This window comes from Glossina fuscipes, unplaced genomic scaffold (genome assembly GCF_014805625.2).
Source record: "Glossina fuscipes isolate IAEA_lab_2018 unplaced genomic scaffold, Yale_Gfus_2 110125, whole genome shotgun sequence".
NCBI lineage: Eukaryota > Metazoa > Arthropoda > Insecta > Diptera > Glossinidae > Glossina > Glossina fuscipes.
The window spans coordinates 1,730-19,904 of record NW_024005752.1 but is presented as its reverse complement, the minus strand read 5'-3'; the positions used below and the strand labels follow the sequence as shown (position 1 = coordinate 19,904).

General features: G+C 33.7%; 1 long non-coding RNA gene across 3 annotated transcripts; it reads left to right on the top strand.

Moving 5' to 3' along the window:
* The first annotated feature begins 1,410 nt into the window (after nucleotides 1-1,410).
* On the top strand, nucleotides 1,411-7,400 carry LOC119644324. 3 transcript variants are annotated; one of them, XR_005248500.1, is made up of 4 exons: nucleotides 1,411-1,668; nucleotides 3,846-4,998; nucleotides 5,066-5,359; nucleotides 6,587-7,400. It is a non-coding gene; the product is annotated as an uncharacterized LOC119644324 (long non-coding RNA). The 3 variants fall into 3 exon arrangements; XR_005248501.1 differs by having other exon boundaries at nucleotides 3,846-5,006; XR_005248502.1 differs by lacking the exon at nucleotides 1,411-1,668 and adding an exon at nucleotides 3,622-3,725.
* Nucleotides 7,401-18,175: the final 10,775 nt, after the last annotated feature.

Here is an 18,175-nt window from a genome sequence, read left to right as displayed (position 1 = left end):
GGTGCTTACCTTTTATTGTTGTGTGTTTAAGTGGTAACAACAAAATGATATGGAAAGAAATATTCTTTTAATAACTAAGAAAAAAAAGAGGAGGATTATAAAAGAGATGTCGCAAGATTGTGTCTTGCACATCGGAATAGTTTATCTAATTTAACTATTAAAAATTAAAAAGAAGATCGAAGTAAACTTTGACTTAATTTATTATAAAAGAGATGTCGCAAGATTGTGTCTTGCACATCGGAATAGTTTATCTAATTTAACTATTAAAAAAAAAAAAAACTAAAAAGAAGATCGAAGTAAACTTTGATTTAATTTATTATAAAAGAGATGTCGCAAGATTGTGTCTTGCACACCGGAATAGTTTATCTAATTTAACTATTAAAAATTAAAAAGAAGATTGCAGTAAACTTTGATTTAATTTATTATAAAAGAGATGTGAAAATTAATATGAGTATTAAAAATTAACAAGAAGATTGAAATAAACTTTGATTTAATCTATTGTAAAAGAGATGGGAAAATTAATATGAAATGACAATCGGTCTGCGTGGTGAATTGGTTACTGCCATTTAGCCAACACGAAAGAAAAACTTTGTCACCTAATTCAATTACTTGTACAGAAATTCTACGATTGTAAAACTTTGCTGTGAAATAAAAGAATAAAATATTTATATACATATTGTGCGTTGATTACTACCATTGAGCCATCTCAAAGGAAAAAAGGGGCTTTGTCACCTAATTCAACTACTTGTACGGAGATTCTACGATTGCAAAACTTTGCTGTGAACGGTGGAAAAGGCTTATTGGAAAGAGGAACAGGGATTGCCGATGTAGCAGTTACCGCGGCCGACACTGCACCGACGCCTGTACAGTAAGTTAGTTTAGTCTGTTTAATAATTTTTTTTGTGTTTTTCCCAATGCGTGGCTAAGCGTGCGCTGCCACCGCTGTGGCTACGTGAAAGGGGTGTGCATATGATGGCACGGTAGGGAAGACTCCAGACGGTGACAGACGGACTTACGGTGGACAGACGGACGCTGGACAACCGACGCGACGAGCTCTAGGTCGCAACAGGCACAGAAAAACTCTACGACCGATTTTGATTTATCTATAAATTCATTGATATTTCGCCAGCGTATATAACAGATGTCGGTACTCCTGAGAAATTAGACTCCTAAAAAAAAAAAAAAAAAAATTAAAATAAGTACAAATTTTTTCATTTTCACATTTTGTTTCATTTCCGTACCACTGTCAAAAGAAGTATTTAGGATGGGAATGCTTTTCAATTCTGCTATTTTTTTTTTAATAACTATGTGTTTTCAGATATACAATGAAAGCTGATAACGGTTTCTGCAAATTAACAGAAATTTTGCAGACGTGCATTTCTTTCTCTCTTTCATGCAATCGATCATTTCAATTCTGACCGCGGATAAAATAAGATCGTCAAATAAGAAGTAAAAAAGGTTTTGTTTAATATTTAAAATTTTTTCAAAAATTGAATGAATAGGCTTTATTAAAGTCTTAGGAATGGAAGACGTGACGAATTCTCTCAACAAGTGAAAGATATGTGTCATAAAATCATAAAATTAAAAAACGTATGATTGGAAAGTGAGGTGGCTGGTTTGCTGGGCGAGTATTCGCGCGTATAAATGTCCATTTTAACTGTTACTAATGTAAGTTTTCATATGCCGCATCTACTAAAGGAATTGAATAATTAAATGAAAACTATCTTTCAGCCATGGTATGATAAGATGTAATAAATAAGGAATGGTCAATCACGCTTTTCTAGTCTGAAACGCAACGCATTATTAAAACAACTACAAGATTAAGTTTTTTTTTTTGTGCTTGAAGTGGTTGAAATATAATATATAATCTTGTATATATAAATGTATAAAAAATAATCATTTATCTCCCCTTGTACGTCTCCTGAATAGTTTTATACAATTTTTATAGACCTGGCGTTCGATTTTGCCCTATTTTGAAAAATTTTCTCCTAATTGTTACCATATATTCGTACAAGTGCTTGAAGTGCTTGAAATATAATATATAATCTTGTATATATATATATAAATGTAAAAAAAAAAAAAAATAAGCATTTATCTCCCCTTGAACGTCTCCTGACTAGTTTTATTCAGTTTTTTTTTTTTTTTTCAGTTGAATTGAAAAAGCGTCTATGATGGATAAGAAAGCTCTTCTTAACTTTTATTCATTTATTTGTGTATTCATTTATTTATATATGTACTTTTTTTGGGTAGTGAAGAAAGGTTCGCGGAAAAGAAATTGGTATTTTGATCATGTATTTGTTGAATATTTGTTTGAGAATTTGTTTGAAACATAGCTAACGTTATACATAACGATTGCCCAGTTTACGAGCTGAGTATGTATTCGACTCGGACAGTGACTGCCGGCGCGTCGTTTCATGTTTCTAGGTATTTCACGAACTACATTCTCTACTCACGTAGGATTTGGTACTTTCTTCGTCGGTACATTAGTTTATTGGTCCTTGTGCAGGTAAACGGAATAAATGTAAAGAATGGGTTTATTAGGTTTGCACTTTTTATTAACAGTATCCACGGAAAACAACACCACAAAAGATTTAATTTTAAGCATGTATATAATGTTTTGTTTAATGTTTCCTTGTATCGTTTAAAATCGCAGTCGCAAAAGCAAGCAGATAACCGATATTTGAGATACATTAGGTCTACGGGAAAGTTTCGTCCGTTTCGGTCGCAAAGTTTAGTGCATATTTGGATCTTTGCGTTGATCAGTGAATCCATGCTACTGTTAAGCCAGAGCAGCGATTGTGTATCCAAGACTACTGATAAAGTTCTTTACATGATTGTATTCTGTATAAGTTTCCACAAGGAAAGACTTCTGCAGAAGTTTGTAAAAATTTATGAAACCTGTTTGGTGAAGGCACAGGGTCTGATAAAACATGCCGAAAATGGTTCAAAAAAATTCTAAGATACGATTTCGCACTTTCTAATAAGCCGCACGCGTTTGACGACAATCTTTAATCGAGGGCGACACTGTCGAGATCATTTTAAAATAAACTCGTATTATTTTTCAAATCTTTCGGAAATTGTGACTTGGTTCAGATCACCAAAATAGGAGTTTTTTTTATTTTAAAAACAGGCGGAACTTCCTGGAAGAGCTACTGTATTCCTAAATAGTTTTTAAGCATAAATTTTAACGGGCTATCATTTGTTAATCCACTCTTAAATGCAATGCAGACGCGACGACTCATCGCCCACTTCTCGACGTTCTATATTTAGCTTCGCACATAAGCAGAACACAATCACAACAATCTCTGTTAAAAATAATCAGCCAAAGCGACAATCTGTCAGTTGTTTTACGTCGTTGGCTATTTGTACGGTGTTAGTACAAAAATTATCTATCGTCGACATAAACGCAAATTTTAAAATAATTGATTATAAAGATAACAACTTTAGTCATGAAAAAAAAGGTTGATCTTTTTATTCCGTGTACCCAGAAAAGACTGACAATAATTCCAATAATGTTACGTAATCATAAATGTCTGCTTGCATTAATCCAAATGTCTAAAAGAAATGTTTTAGTCGGCGAAACTATTAGGTCAAGAATGATTTTCGATGCAGCTACGTAGAACCTATTATTTGTATTTATTCACTATAAGTCACTGAAACAAACCAGTTTTCTTTTTATTACATAGATAAGGTTTCGGTTAGTCTTATGTCAAGTGTGTTATGTGGTACGTGTTACATTCAACTGTTTTTTTAACCTCTGAAATCATTTTTTTCTAAAATGAGCATGATTGTTTATTTATATGTTTTCTATGATTAATGAAACTATATAAACTTTTTATAACTAGGTATCAATGGTCAGTACATCGTTTCGAATAGCCCAAGTTACAAGACGGTCTTCGGAACAAAGCGTTATATGAGGGCACCGATGTGGAAAGGGAATTAGAATTAAAATCCGCGTAACTTTTACTCTTATACCCGATTACGATTATTGTTCCTCTACAAAATACAAAGAGTTTCTCTGGGCTGGAGAAGTATTTGAAAGCTCAAGATATAAAGAGCAAACGATTGTTTTCACTAACATTTCTTGTTGATCATTTTTAAAATCGTTATTAAATTGGTTTTATAATGTCTTGCTACGCTTATCTATTATATGAATATCTTTTTTTATAAACGAAGTGGCCGGCGTAGGAAAACCATTACATTTCCTTCAACCGTATAGCTTGCAACCAAAAAGTATGGTGTGCAACCAAAAAAGTATAGCTTGCAACCAAAAGTATAGTGTGCACCCAAAAAAAGTATAGCTTGCAACCAAAAGTACAGTGTGCAACCAAAAAAAAATGTTTGATGAGAGAAAGAAAAACACACAGAAGAGAGATAGACAAGGAAAGTGAACGAGAGAGAATTAAAAATTCTAAACAAAACATACAAAGCACAAAACACAAAACAGCAACGCATACACAAACAATTAAATAAAGCCAATTGCACAAAAATCCAATTGCAGAGACGCCATTTTGAAAAACGTCACGCACTGAATAAACAAAAGAGGAATTATAAATTAAAAAAACTTTTAAGCGAAAGAAGAGACCAATATTTTGTTGCAAACCGAGTTGTTCAAAGGTGTAATGTTAGCTAAGCAGCAGAAGAAGCAACAAAAATTCTTAGGCAAAGCTGAAAATAGAAACGCAGTCAAAAAGAGAATATTTGTACTTGTACATCCCTCGATAATGTTTAGAAACTTCAATTGCGAATTGATGGAAACAGTTAAGGCAATGCAAATCATAATAAATATATCAATAGCGCCATATAGAGTTTTAGCAGGCAACAGAATACGCCCATTTGTTTGTTAATCTAGGTACCTGTCTTCATATGCTGTGAGTAGCCGGTGACTCCAGCCTATGCCTTTGCAAAATGTGCAATGTTCCCTACTGTGGATTGTTTAAAATTAGCAACAACTATTAGCGAGCTATTCCCGTTTTTTTTGACTTTTATATGGAGTTTGTAAGTTTGTATGTGTTTTGTACATTTTATACATTTCATATGTATACCTTTTATACCGTTTAAATAGGACGAGATGGATTCGGTTGCCTGAATTGCAAGATGAAGGTTTGACTTGGAGGAAATGTTAAATTCACCGTCCATTGCAGAAGAGACTTCAACTAGCACTGAAAACGTGACATTTAATTTGAAAGGTCTTAGTGATCTTAGGTTTAAGAATGGCAAATGAGCTTGGCGATTTCTTTATGATCATTGATTCCTCTATGGAACGAAGCCTTATTTTTAAGAGGCAAATTGCTAATGCGACTGCTACGTATGAGTCTGAATTGAAGGAGCTTCTAAAAACTGCCAGGAGGTCTAAAACGTAATACTATTTTCATTATTATTATTATTTTTTGGTTTGTTTGAAAATGGATTGGACCATTTACATTAAAATTAGATCCATAATCGTTATTAGAGCCATTGATGATAATTTTGGGTTTAGGTAGAGACTGATGTAACTGGATGAAATCCAAACGTACCAAGCTATTGTTCGCATTAGACACTTCCTCCTTTTTCCTTCAATTTAACTAAGGTAATTGTAAAAAAAGACGTATTAATGATGGACAGTACGACCACATCAAATATCTGAAAAATTTGGAAAATTTCAATTTAATTTTTTCTAGACCTGATGGAACTCCGGTGAGAACGTTGGTGAACTCTGTCAACGCCAAGATTGGGTTGCATGTCCTTTGTTCTCAGCATTCGCAATATTGCCATTCTTATTTCCGTTAACAATTTTTCCAACAGTTTTTTAAGCGTGTCATTTCAGAAGTCGTTCCATTACTCCTGGCATCATCTTTAAACTTTCTCTTTTATTCGAAATGAAGCGCATATAGTGATCAATAGTTGGCGAATAAAAAACAGAAAGTGGGAAACAAAAGACTTCACTTCCAAGTTTTCTCAATTTCCACCGAACTATTCTGGCCATTGTACATGATATTTTTTACAGATGGCTCATCATTGGTTCATTTTCAATTTATAAACAACCATTGTGGTGCGTTTCGGTTCATTTTCAATTTATAAACAACCATTTGGTTGCGTCTCGGTTTATTTTCAATTTATAAACAACCATTTTGGTGCCTCTCGGTTCATTTTCAATTTATAAACAACCATTTAGTTGCGCCTTGGTTCATTTTCAATTTAGAAATACAACCATTTGGTTGCCTCTGGGTTCATTTTCAATTTATAACGAAACCATTTGGTTGCGTCTGGGTTCATTTTCAATTTATAAACAACCATTTGGTTGCCGCTCGGTTCATATTTATTTATAAACAACCATTTGTTTGCGTCCATGTTCATTTTCAACTTATAAACACAACTATTTGGTTGCGCAATACCATAATCAGCTGTTTTCCCAAGAAAAAATATTAAATTATTTAGGAATAGATGTAAAAAATGTAAAAAAAAAAAAAATTCATTTTTTCAGCTTTCAAGAACGCCTGGTAATTATATATCAACCAAATCGTTATTAGAATAATTTTGTAGAGATTCCGTGCCCTAACTCCCCTGTTGTACTCCCCTTGCTAACGTTTTTATTTCTATATTACAGGTGATTTGGGTATCGACGAATGGAACGAATTAAAGACCAACGACATGTTAACAACGAAACAAGTGAAGAAACCAAGGTTTTTAACCGATACGTAATGTATGGAACAATTTCATGGTGTAGGAAATCTTAACTCGATTGGACAAATGATTTTGGAAAAGGAAGAAAATTTAGATCCTCAAGTTATAAAATCAAGTATGGCCGATGGCTGCGTGAAAAAACGGAAGCACAATAATAGCATTGAAGTAAGTCTGCCACTCCGTCCAATTGAAGTGGACGCAGCAAATAAACATAGTATTCATAAGGGAAATAGGAAATTAACTTTAAATAATTATGAGAGCGAAGACCATACTAAATTATCAGCTAATTTGCATCCATCCTATAATTTTATTGTTGGGTCAGACAACGTTGCCGGCAAATCACCGATATACCCATCATTATCGACACAGTATTTTATGATCGCGCGCCAACTACGATCCAAAAAGAGTAGGTCGGGGTTGCCGTACATTACAAGCAGACAACGAGACATTGCGAGGTTAGTCAGTTTCCCGTTTTGGATGAAACCTAATGCATGGCGCACCTTTGACGAACCCTTCTATTTATAAAAATATTATTTGTTGACATCATTAGCACGGTCTTCTTCCAATTCAAATTTTTGATGCAGCGACTATCTTTTTCGCCAATAGCAATTTTTAATTTGCCATGCTCTACTTGGCCAAAGAATTTTTCATAAACTATGAAAGAAACAAAAACACCTTCTTTTGGTAGGTCGGCAAAGGCGATGAGTAGTAAACCGTTCAAAAAAAGATTTAATTTTATGATGGAAAATAAATATGAACATAAAATAAATTTAAACTTGCATGGAGTTGAAGAGCCTTGAAGCATATGCATATGTGTACATAGGTATTTTTATATGTTATGTATATATAATAAATAAAATATAATAAAATAATCATTTCTCGCTTCTTTAGTATATATTCTCAATAATTTGTATAAAAATGCCAACCAGGCGAGAATAAGTGTATATAATCTCAATAATTTGTAAAAATGCCAACCAGGCGAGAATAAGCATATACGCGGGATTTTAACTGTACAGTACCAAGTACGGTGATTTATGGGTTGACAGCGGAACAGAGCTTCTCATAGCGAGCACTCTGCCACATTAGTCTCTACCTATGCTCAACGTTTTCATCAATCGCTTTCAACTACGTTTCGGGATTATGGATCTAATATTAATTTAACGTATAACCATCCAAAGAAAAGCTATTTGAAAATAGTCTCGCGTTTAGGTTCTGCTAATAAAGATCTCGTGTTAACATTTACTCCGATGAAGAAGAATGAAGGAAATTTGTTAAGCGAACAGGTCCAATGGAGTGATAAGTTAGTTCTATTTTTTAATTTCTATTTATTCTTTCTATTCATTTGTTGAAATTCAATTAATATGGATCGACTGTAATCTAATTTTTCTAGATGTGATTATATTCGGTTTATCGGTTCGTTCTATACGCACGTTTATTAATTTTACACTTGGTATTGGCAATTAATCTCACGTCAATTCTGTTTAAGTCATAAATCAAATAGCTGCTCAATATTTTAAGAGGGAGGCTCACAACCATTTCTCCCCGTTTTTGCTCACAACTTATTAACACAGTACGAATACGGAGAGAGATAAAAGTATCATTGTTAGGGAAAATACATGCACCTTTTTCTTAAGTCGGGGGCATAAGTTTACATAAAACCAAGGAATGTTCAAACTTGTGAAAAAGGACAATTTAAAAAGAAGAACCATTCAAGCCGACGTTCGGACAATTAAAAACAGGATTTTACTAATAATGAAAAAGACTATTTTTTTAAAACAAACTCGCGTAATGAGAGATAAAAACTTAGAGGCTTAAGAAGCAAATATTTACATACATAGAATTGACCACGCTTACCTAACATTAATTTTTTTTTCAAGACCGTTATAAGACGCAGAATTGGAATGCACTTACGTATGACTTCATTTGACATAAGTTGAAATGTGAAAAGAAATGAAATGAAATTGCAAATAAAATCGATGGAAGTTTAATTTACATAATGTAACTCAAATTTTATTTTGTAAACTTAAATTAAATAAACAAGATAATTAAAATAGGAATTAGTCCATAACTTGCTTAATAACTCATCAATAATAAGGTATTTTAAAATTGTCAATTACCGCACGCGTGACGTTACCTTCAAAATGCATGGATTTTGAAAGTTAGGTTGCTGGAAATTATTACCTCCAGACGTTTCTACTACTGATGAACGATTGTAATTCGGTAATTGGGTAGTAATTTCAGCTACAAAGAAAGCTCCATCTATACCACATTCTAAAAGAAGAAGAAGAAGGAGAAAACGAAGGCATTCATTGCATTTAGAAATTTTTTTGTGCATGACTTTTTGCTCTACCTGTTAGATCTATTACAGTTTTTTGTGTGCTATTTATTTCTTTAGTTGTTTTAGGCGATAATGATGACTTCGTCGTAGATACTAACAGCGTGTCATCATCGTCGTCTGTGGGCTTTACTTGCAGTAAAGTAACGGAAATGTTATGGAGTGAGAGCGAAAAAGTTGATCGTTCCTTAACGACTAACGTAAAACTTAATAGAGCCAAAGCAATGGAGAAAAATAGGTTAAAGTAAATAATTACAACCGATTAAAAACACAACCTGCAATTATGAGGTTTTTATTAGTAATTGCCGTGGGGAAAATATAAGCATGCGGTGTTCCACCAAGGATTAGGAAGGTAGGATTTTGTAGAAGACTTTTGTTTCAGAGAATCAGTGAAAGACGTTGAGAACTTGTGAACGAAACCACCAGAATCATTGCCTTCGATAATTTTTGAAATATAGTAGTATTGTTTCGTAAAGAAAGTTTCACATACTTTGGAAATGACGTTGTACACTTATTTTGTGTGAGAATGGTTCACATATACGTACATATGCTAATTCGGTACGTAATCTTCACCTATAGAACGGGGTTTTTTTCTTTTCACTAAACCATCTTTTTAGATAGTACTCCCTTCTGTTGTAGATTTGCAATTCGATATGATTTTCTCGATCGGCCTTGGGTACCTGAAACATAAGTAAAAAAAATGCTTATTTTTTCATTTATAAAAGATACATTTTTTTGTACTTCACTTTACCTTTGTAATAATGACGCTACAATATCCTAATCTTATCCTGAGATATTATTATACGTTACAGTTTCTACATTAAAAGCTACTTCGCTTCGCATTGGTTTGGATGGTATTTGAAATGTTACGAGTGGTATTGTTAAGTAAAGAAGGTTTGATATACTTTGAAACATGGGTACGTGAGTGGCAGCGGGTAATACTACGCAAATGAAGACCAATTTCGATTAGACAGTGAGAACCAGCAAAGCTGTCCGTAAGGGTCTTCCAGGTACTTGGAGAACTTAGATTAGGTGTATTGATCGAAAGATCCATGCAAGAAGAAGCGCCACCAAAATGAGTAGGATCAACATTATTTAGTAAGAGTAAATTGCAGCTTTCAAGAAAATCTCGAATTTGTCTGCCTCTTGAATTGGAGAAGCGACTACACCAACAAACATTTTCAAATTAGACTTTATTACTCATAACCCATCGGAATTTCAAGTAATTCTACGCCACTTAATATGGGTAGGTATTCGCGCCAGTTCGGAGAGCAGTACAACCCACTGATTACAACTTTTTTTTTTGTTAAAACTGCTTAATTTTGCCAAAATTATACATGATTTTGTTTTTATTTATTGATCTTCATCAATGAGGCACTTACAAATCGAAAGCGGCTCGAAAATAAATGGTGTTATTAGGAGAAAATGATGACAATTGATTTTGGAGCGATCGAACATTACGAAAATCGTCGCACATATTGCACAGAATATGTAGCAATTGGACAATAGATGTTAATGTGTGAAAGAAGTGTAAGAGTAGAGACGCGAGAGAAATGTAGCACAAAATGCTGCTAAAAAGAAAAAAAATCGCTCAACATTCTGTTAAGAAGACGAAAACATCGCTCAAAATTCTGTTAAAAAGAAAAATCGACCCTCACAAACCCAATTGCGCAAAATTAATTAAAATAATTACTAAGGAGACACTTAATAAAAATGCCGAAAGTACTGTTTTAAATAAACCTTTACTTTCCGAGCGCACTTTATTAACCTGATTTCCTTCTTGCTTCATTTTTATTGTTTTAAGTGAGGAATTTTATTTGTCAGACTAAATACATTATGATAGCATCAAGTAACTTATAAATCCATATTTTATCTGAGTTGATTTATCATTGTTAGAGCTTTATTTCGAGAATTTCTATCTAATCTAATGGCTGAATCATAGCTCAACATACCACATCTTGTAAATTTCTCTGACGAAAATCTTTGAAACATTGATTTTCACCAAAAATTGTCATACATTTGGCGCTACTTCTCTTTTTTTATTGCTTTTCGGTGGCACTTTTCTCGGTTCTAATGTCCTCAGGCAGCCATTTGCGTAACTCTTTAAGTTTATTATATAAACTTTCATTATTTTCATCCATTTGATCGGCTTCGTCGCGTTCCCAATACCCAAATTAGTTGTTTGCAATAGTGCCTTCACTGTTGGGATATTTTTTGAGTTATATTCCTTTTTTTTTAAAGCCGTCAAATATTGTTATAAAAGTTAATTGTACATTAAAAATACTCGACTTTGGAATAGCTCGGACATCTGGTATCACTTTTATGATGACACCTTACGTTGTAACTCGGTATTATCGCGCTCAAGAAGTAATTTTAGGATTGGGTTATAAAGTAAACGTTGACATATGGAGAGATGATGGAGAGATGCTGACACATGGTGGTTTATTGTTTCCCGATGATTCGTCGCGCTATAAAAAAGAGGCACAATGTGAGCACAAAGAAACATTGTGAGTATTAATATCACCACATATTAATGCAGATATGTCAGATCTCAAAGAAAATAATCTATTAATTGCAGAATCTGAAACATTACAATTAGGTGGAATATAAAAAATAATGATCAGAAATTGGCCTAAGGAAGTGTGAATGATGCAGTTGCAAGCTTCGATAGGTACACAATTTGCAAAATTAGATGTGTAAGAGAATAAAAGTCTGTTAGATATAAGAATTCGCCACACCACCACCATGAAAGGAAGGTATTGTTCAACATGTTACGGATGCTAGTGCAATTAAGATGAACTATTTGCATTATTGATTGGGAGAGAATAAGAGCACGGAACCCAAGGGGATCGTTGGTTTAGAATTCTCATATGAACGTGGCGACATAAGCGATAATGGTAGAATTTGATTTGGAGGACGGCTTGATATTATGTAATTTTTGAATACGATCAGAGATTTGAGATCAGTTAGAGGAAGTGTTAGGATCTGCGATCATTTCGTGTTCGGAAGGAATATTGTCTGTTCTCGCAGCGACCACCTAGTAAGAATTCTACTACACAAGGAGTTATTTGGGTACATGCTTGAAGAATTAGGACCCAGAAACTCGGCAAATGTCTTGGTGGCAGTGGTTATGAGGCGAATTATACGAGCGTGCAATGGATCAAAGGAAACGGTGTTCCGGTAAGCGGAAAGAACCAGTTTGTTTGCGGACTGACGACAGGGCCCGAGTTAAGAGCTAAATGCAGGCTATACCAAAGATATAGTGCCTATCTCAGCTATCAAGCACCGTTAGGTCACATTGAACCTTCAAATAATGTACCAAGCTGATAGTACCGTTAGGGCAAACAAAATACACAGAATTGAACTTAGGTAGAGAATAAGGGATAATCGTGCAAAGTGCATAGACTGTAGCACTACGCTGTAAAAAGCACAGACACCCGCAAAGTGTATAAACTGCAGTAACTTTGCATAGCACCGTTAGGGTAAACAAAACAAGCAGAATTGAACATAGGTAGAAAATCTATACATGCAAAACGAACAAACTTCAGCAAGAATCTTTATGTGTAAAAACGCGCAGAATGTGTGACACCGTTAGGGTATACCAAACTTGCAGGAGCACGTACTTAGGTAGGAAAAAAATAATAACATACGACAATGCATAAACTGTATACATAAACATGCCAAGCATGTAGAGATACACAAAGCAAAGCATATGCAAACACAAAGGCATAGAAAGGCACAAGCACTCACATACCTAACGGTGATTGAATCACGCGATTTGGTACCTGAGTGCCTAGTGAGTAGACATTTGAACGAACATAGTAATAAGCTAGATGTAAGTTGGTTTTAAGTTGTGTATTGTAGTGTGATCGCATACCATCGTATGCATCCACTTGAAGTGTGACAAAATTATGTCACTTCAGCATAACTCTTTTGATAAAATAAAATGTCACACTTCACTTCGCATGTAAACAGTGATAATTCTGTTTATATAAGAATAATGTAGTGTGTGATAAGGATAATTTAGTAAGCAATTACAATCCTGTTTAGAATAAGATAAGAATAGTTTAGTGTAAAAATTTAGTATAAATAGTGTGTAAGAAAATAAAGAAAAGGAGTTCTCATCAGAGTTCTCATAAAGCAACTCAACCAAGTGTTTTACTCGTTAAGAACACAAGGCGTTCAATCCGCCTGAACCATTAAGATTAGTGACCGTCTTATGCCGAGACACTTTGGCATTATAAAAGACGGATAGACTTGGCGTACTGCAGCCGAGCAGCCTAGGGCTAAACTGCTAAACTACATTCATTAACACTTTGGGAAGGATTCATAGGGAATCTTCCCGTAAACAAATATCAAACAGATAATCTAAACATACGATACTATATCAATCTTATTACATGGCGATCCTGCAAACCACGCAGTAACCTGCCCGTTTTTTATTTTGAGGCAGCAAAAATTTTTTTATTATTCCAAAAAAAAATGTTTTTCCCAACACGATTCCACTAAGGCAGCCAAAATTTTAGATTCCGCCCAAACAAATTTTACACACAATGATTCCACCCGAGGACAACAGTCAAACTTCGAGGCAGAAGCTCGGATCCTACCAACATACTACACACCTCCCACACCAGCCGACCAGACAATGATCCCACCCTAAATTAAAAAATATGTCAAAAAAAAAAAAAAATTTTTTTTTCTTTAAAAGATGAACAGAACAGTTCAAAAAAAAAAAAATTTTTTTTAGAAATGTTAGAATAAAGAACATTAATTAAATACATTGTAAGAATATGAAAAGATACAAACACATATTGAAAACTTAAATACATAAATCCAAAAAAAAAAAAAAAAAAAAACATATACATATTTTTAATGAAAAGAATAGATGAAATCAACATCTTTATAGATAAGATAATTTCCAACCTTAAGAAGCTAGGAAGCAAAACGTATAAAAAGGAAACTATCGATAGCAAACTAGAAGAGTTAGAAAACTATAGAACCAGAGTCCGTACCATAGTAGAAACTAATACAAAACCAGAGCAACCAGACCTAATAAATGAAATAGAAATATTTAAGAAGAAATATCAAATTGCAAAAGAACTATTAGAAATTGAAAAAACCAAAAATCCTCTAGAAGATATAAACCCCAGCAAAACAGATAATATAATACAACCAAAAATGGATTTTAACTTAGAAACAGCTTCCAAATCTATACCCACTTTCACCGGCAATTATAAAGATATCAACTGCTTTTTAAAAGTTGTTGAAATAATATACAGAACCCGAAAAGAAGAGGCCAAACCACAACTAATAGAATACACCTTTTACTGCAAACTATCCTCAAAGGTCCAAACCGCCCTTGCAAATGAGATCCCAACAACACTACAAGAATTAAAAACCACACTTGAAAATAAATTTAAATCAAATCAAACAATACCACATCTACACTCACTATTAAACCAAACAACACAGAAAGGCACTATCACAAGTTTCAAACACAAAATTTTAAACATAATAGCAGATCTAAATAATCTCCAAATCAAAGAACTAGGTCCCAACCCCACTAACGAACAAAAATCCGTCATTACTAGTATCAACGATACGTGCGCCTTAACCATATTCAAAAACGGTCTCGATGACTATATTAAACCCACTATCTTTGCGGCCCAACCAAAAACTTTTTCGGAAGCAATTAATATTGCGATACAATACGAAAGTGCGACCCAAACAAATTCCCAGGTAATGAGAATAAATTACCAAAAGAAAAATTTACACAATCGCTACAACAACAACAGAAACTCATACGCTAACAACAACACAAAGCAATACCATAATAATAATCCAAATAGAAACAATCAAGGATATAATAACCAAAACAGGAATTATAATAATAACAACAATTTTAATAGCAATAATTATAATAATTCCAATACCAACAACAATAACAACAATTTTAATAGAAATAACAGGAATTTCAACTATCGAAATCAAAATAATAACAGGAATCAAAGAAACAACAACCAAAATCACCGCTTACACGCAATTGAAGACCAGGGAAACGCATTTCACCCGAATTCCTTAATGATGCCCCTGAATTCGGGACAAAACACTTAAACCAGGCATCCACCGAATAGACAAAACAAACCAACTCCCATATCTTTTCCCTCTCAAAACTATCAAACTATATATTACAAGATATTAAAAATGCAACAAAAACAGAACTATCATTTCTATTAGACACAGGAGCAGACATCAGCCTCTGCAAAGCATACCTTTTGAAGACTACCCACTAAACAACGCAGAATGTGTTAATATAACAGGAATAACCAACGAACGTATAGAAACAATGGGAACCACACATCTGAACATAAATCTAGGAAGCGGAATCATTCAACATAAAATACAACTAGTAGACCAGAACTTCCCGATAAAAACCGATGCAATCATAGGAAGAGATTTCCTACACAAGCATGCTTGCAATATAAATTACGAAAATTTCTCTCTTACAGTTAATACACACGACGACCAAATTCAACTCCCCATATACGAGGAAATACTTAATAAAATCAACATATTTCTTCCCTCAAGATGCGAAATTATAGTCCCCATAGATATCAAAATAGACAGCGATGCTTTAGTACTAAATAGAGAAATAGAAAAAGGAATCTTTTTAGCCAATTCAATAATACCAAAAAACGGACAAAAACACATTAAAATATTAAATACACTAGATAAAGAAGTCACAATACAACACCTACATATCAACACCGAACCACTCCATACCTACCAAGTTATACAAAACACCAATATACACCCTCAATATGATGAACAACGACTCCAAAAAATATTACAATCTATAAAATTAGACACCGTCAACAACTCTCAAAAACAAGAACTCATAAAAATTTTTAAAAAATTTCAAACAGCATTCCACCTAGAAAACGAACCACTCACAGCAAATAATACACAAAACATACAAACAAACGACAATACACCAGTATACATAAAAAACTATAAATTACCCCACACACAAACTGACACCATACACACTCAGGTAAAAGAATTACTACAACAAAACATTATAGAACCCTCAATTAGCCCCTATAACTCACCACTTTTACTAGTACCCAAAAAAAATCAGACAGACATAAAGAAATGGCGACTAGTAGTTGACTACAGAAAAGTGAACGAAAAAATAGTAAACGACAAATTGCCCCTTAAAAGATTAGAAGACATCTTAGATAGACTAGGACGAGCAAAATATTTCTCCACTTTGGACATTACAAACTCATTTCATCAAATAAAACTTAACAAAAACTCGCGACCTTTAACCGCCTTTTCAACACCAAACGGACACTATCAGTACACGAGACTTCCATTTGAACTAAAAATTTCGTCCAACAGTTTTCAAAGAATGTTAACCATAGCTTTATCAGGACTAGACACCGAAGCATTTTTATACGTAGATGACATAGTAATACACGGATGTAGTTTCGAACATCACAACAGAAATTTAACGAAAGTACTAGAACGACTTAACAAATATACTCTAAAACTAAATCCATCCAAATGCAACTTCCTACAACCAGAAATAACCTATCTAGGACACCTAATAACACCCGAAGGCGTAAAACCAGATCCCGCTAAGCACGAAACAATAAAAAGCTACCCCCAACAAAAAAAACACTGACGAAGTAAGAAGATTTGTAGCATTTTGCAACTATTACAGTAAATTTATAAAAGACTTTGCCAACATAGCACAGCCACTAAACGATCTCCTGAAAAAAGGAAAAGACTTCGACTGGACAAACCAATGTAATCAGGCATTCATAGAACTCAAAAACAAACTAATATCCCCACCCATATTACAATATCCAAATTTCGATAAATCCTTCATTTTAACAACTGATGCATCAAACTACGCCTTAGGAGCAGCACTATCACGAGGAGAAATAGGTCAAGACTTACCCATCGCATACGCAAGCAAATCTCCAAACGAACACGAAAAAAACAAACCGATCATAGAAAAAGAACTACTCGCAATCCACTTTGGAATAACACATTTCAGACCCTACTTATTCGGCAAAAAATTCACAGTGATAACTGATCACAGACCATTAGTAGCACTATTCTCCCACAAAAACCCTATCTCAGAACACAAGAAAATTAGAATTCAAATTCGAAAGCGGTATAAAAGATATGATAATTGAAAATGTTAACGAATTAAACTACACACGTGTGAGATGCAATGAATACCCAGACCATTTCGATGCGCTCTTGGAAAAATTGACATCAAAACTAAACAAGTTAAATATCTTAGACTATGCATTAAGTCTACATGATAATATATTTAAACACATATCCAAAGAGATATTAAAAGAAAAATTCAACAATATTAAAAGAAACCCCATAAATATACTATTATACAAAGAAAGAGAAAGAATATATGATGATGAAGAAAAGTGCAAATTAATAGTAGAATACCACACTTGCCCACACTCAGGACATTTCGGGGTAAGAAAAACATTCCAAAAATTAGGCCAAAAATACATCTGGCGCAATATGTTCAAGATGATAAAAAATTATATAAAACAATGCCACATTTGCCAAACAAGCAAACAAACAAAACATACAAAAGAATCTCTCACAATAACAGATACACGGTCCACATCTTTTGAAACACCAAGTATAGATAGATAGGACCAATAAAACCTTCCAATAATTTCCGATACATATTAACAATACAATGCGAACTAACAAAATATATAATCGCACATCCTATTGTAGATAAAAGCGCAAAATCAATTGCCAAAATCCTAATAGAAGAGGTAATACTCAAATACGGCCAATTTAAAACATTAAAATCTGACAGAGGAACAGAATTCAACAATGAACTAATAAAAGAAATTTGTCTATTACTAGATATCGAGCAAAAGTTCTCAACCCCCTACCACCACGAAACCTTAGGTACAATTGAAAGAAATCACAGAGTTCTTAACGAATACCTTTTAACCTTTGCAACAAACAATGATTGGGATAAATGGATACCATACTACACTTTCGCATATAACACTACCCCTCACGTAGAAACACAATATACACCTTTTGAATTGATATACGGAAAATTGCCATACATGCCCAACGAAGCAATATTAAATAAAAATCCTACATACAACC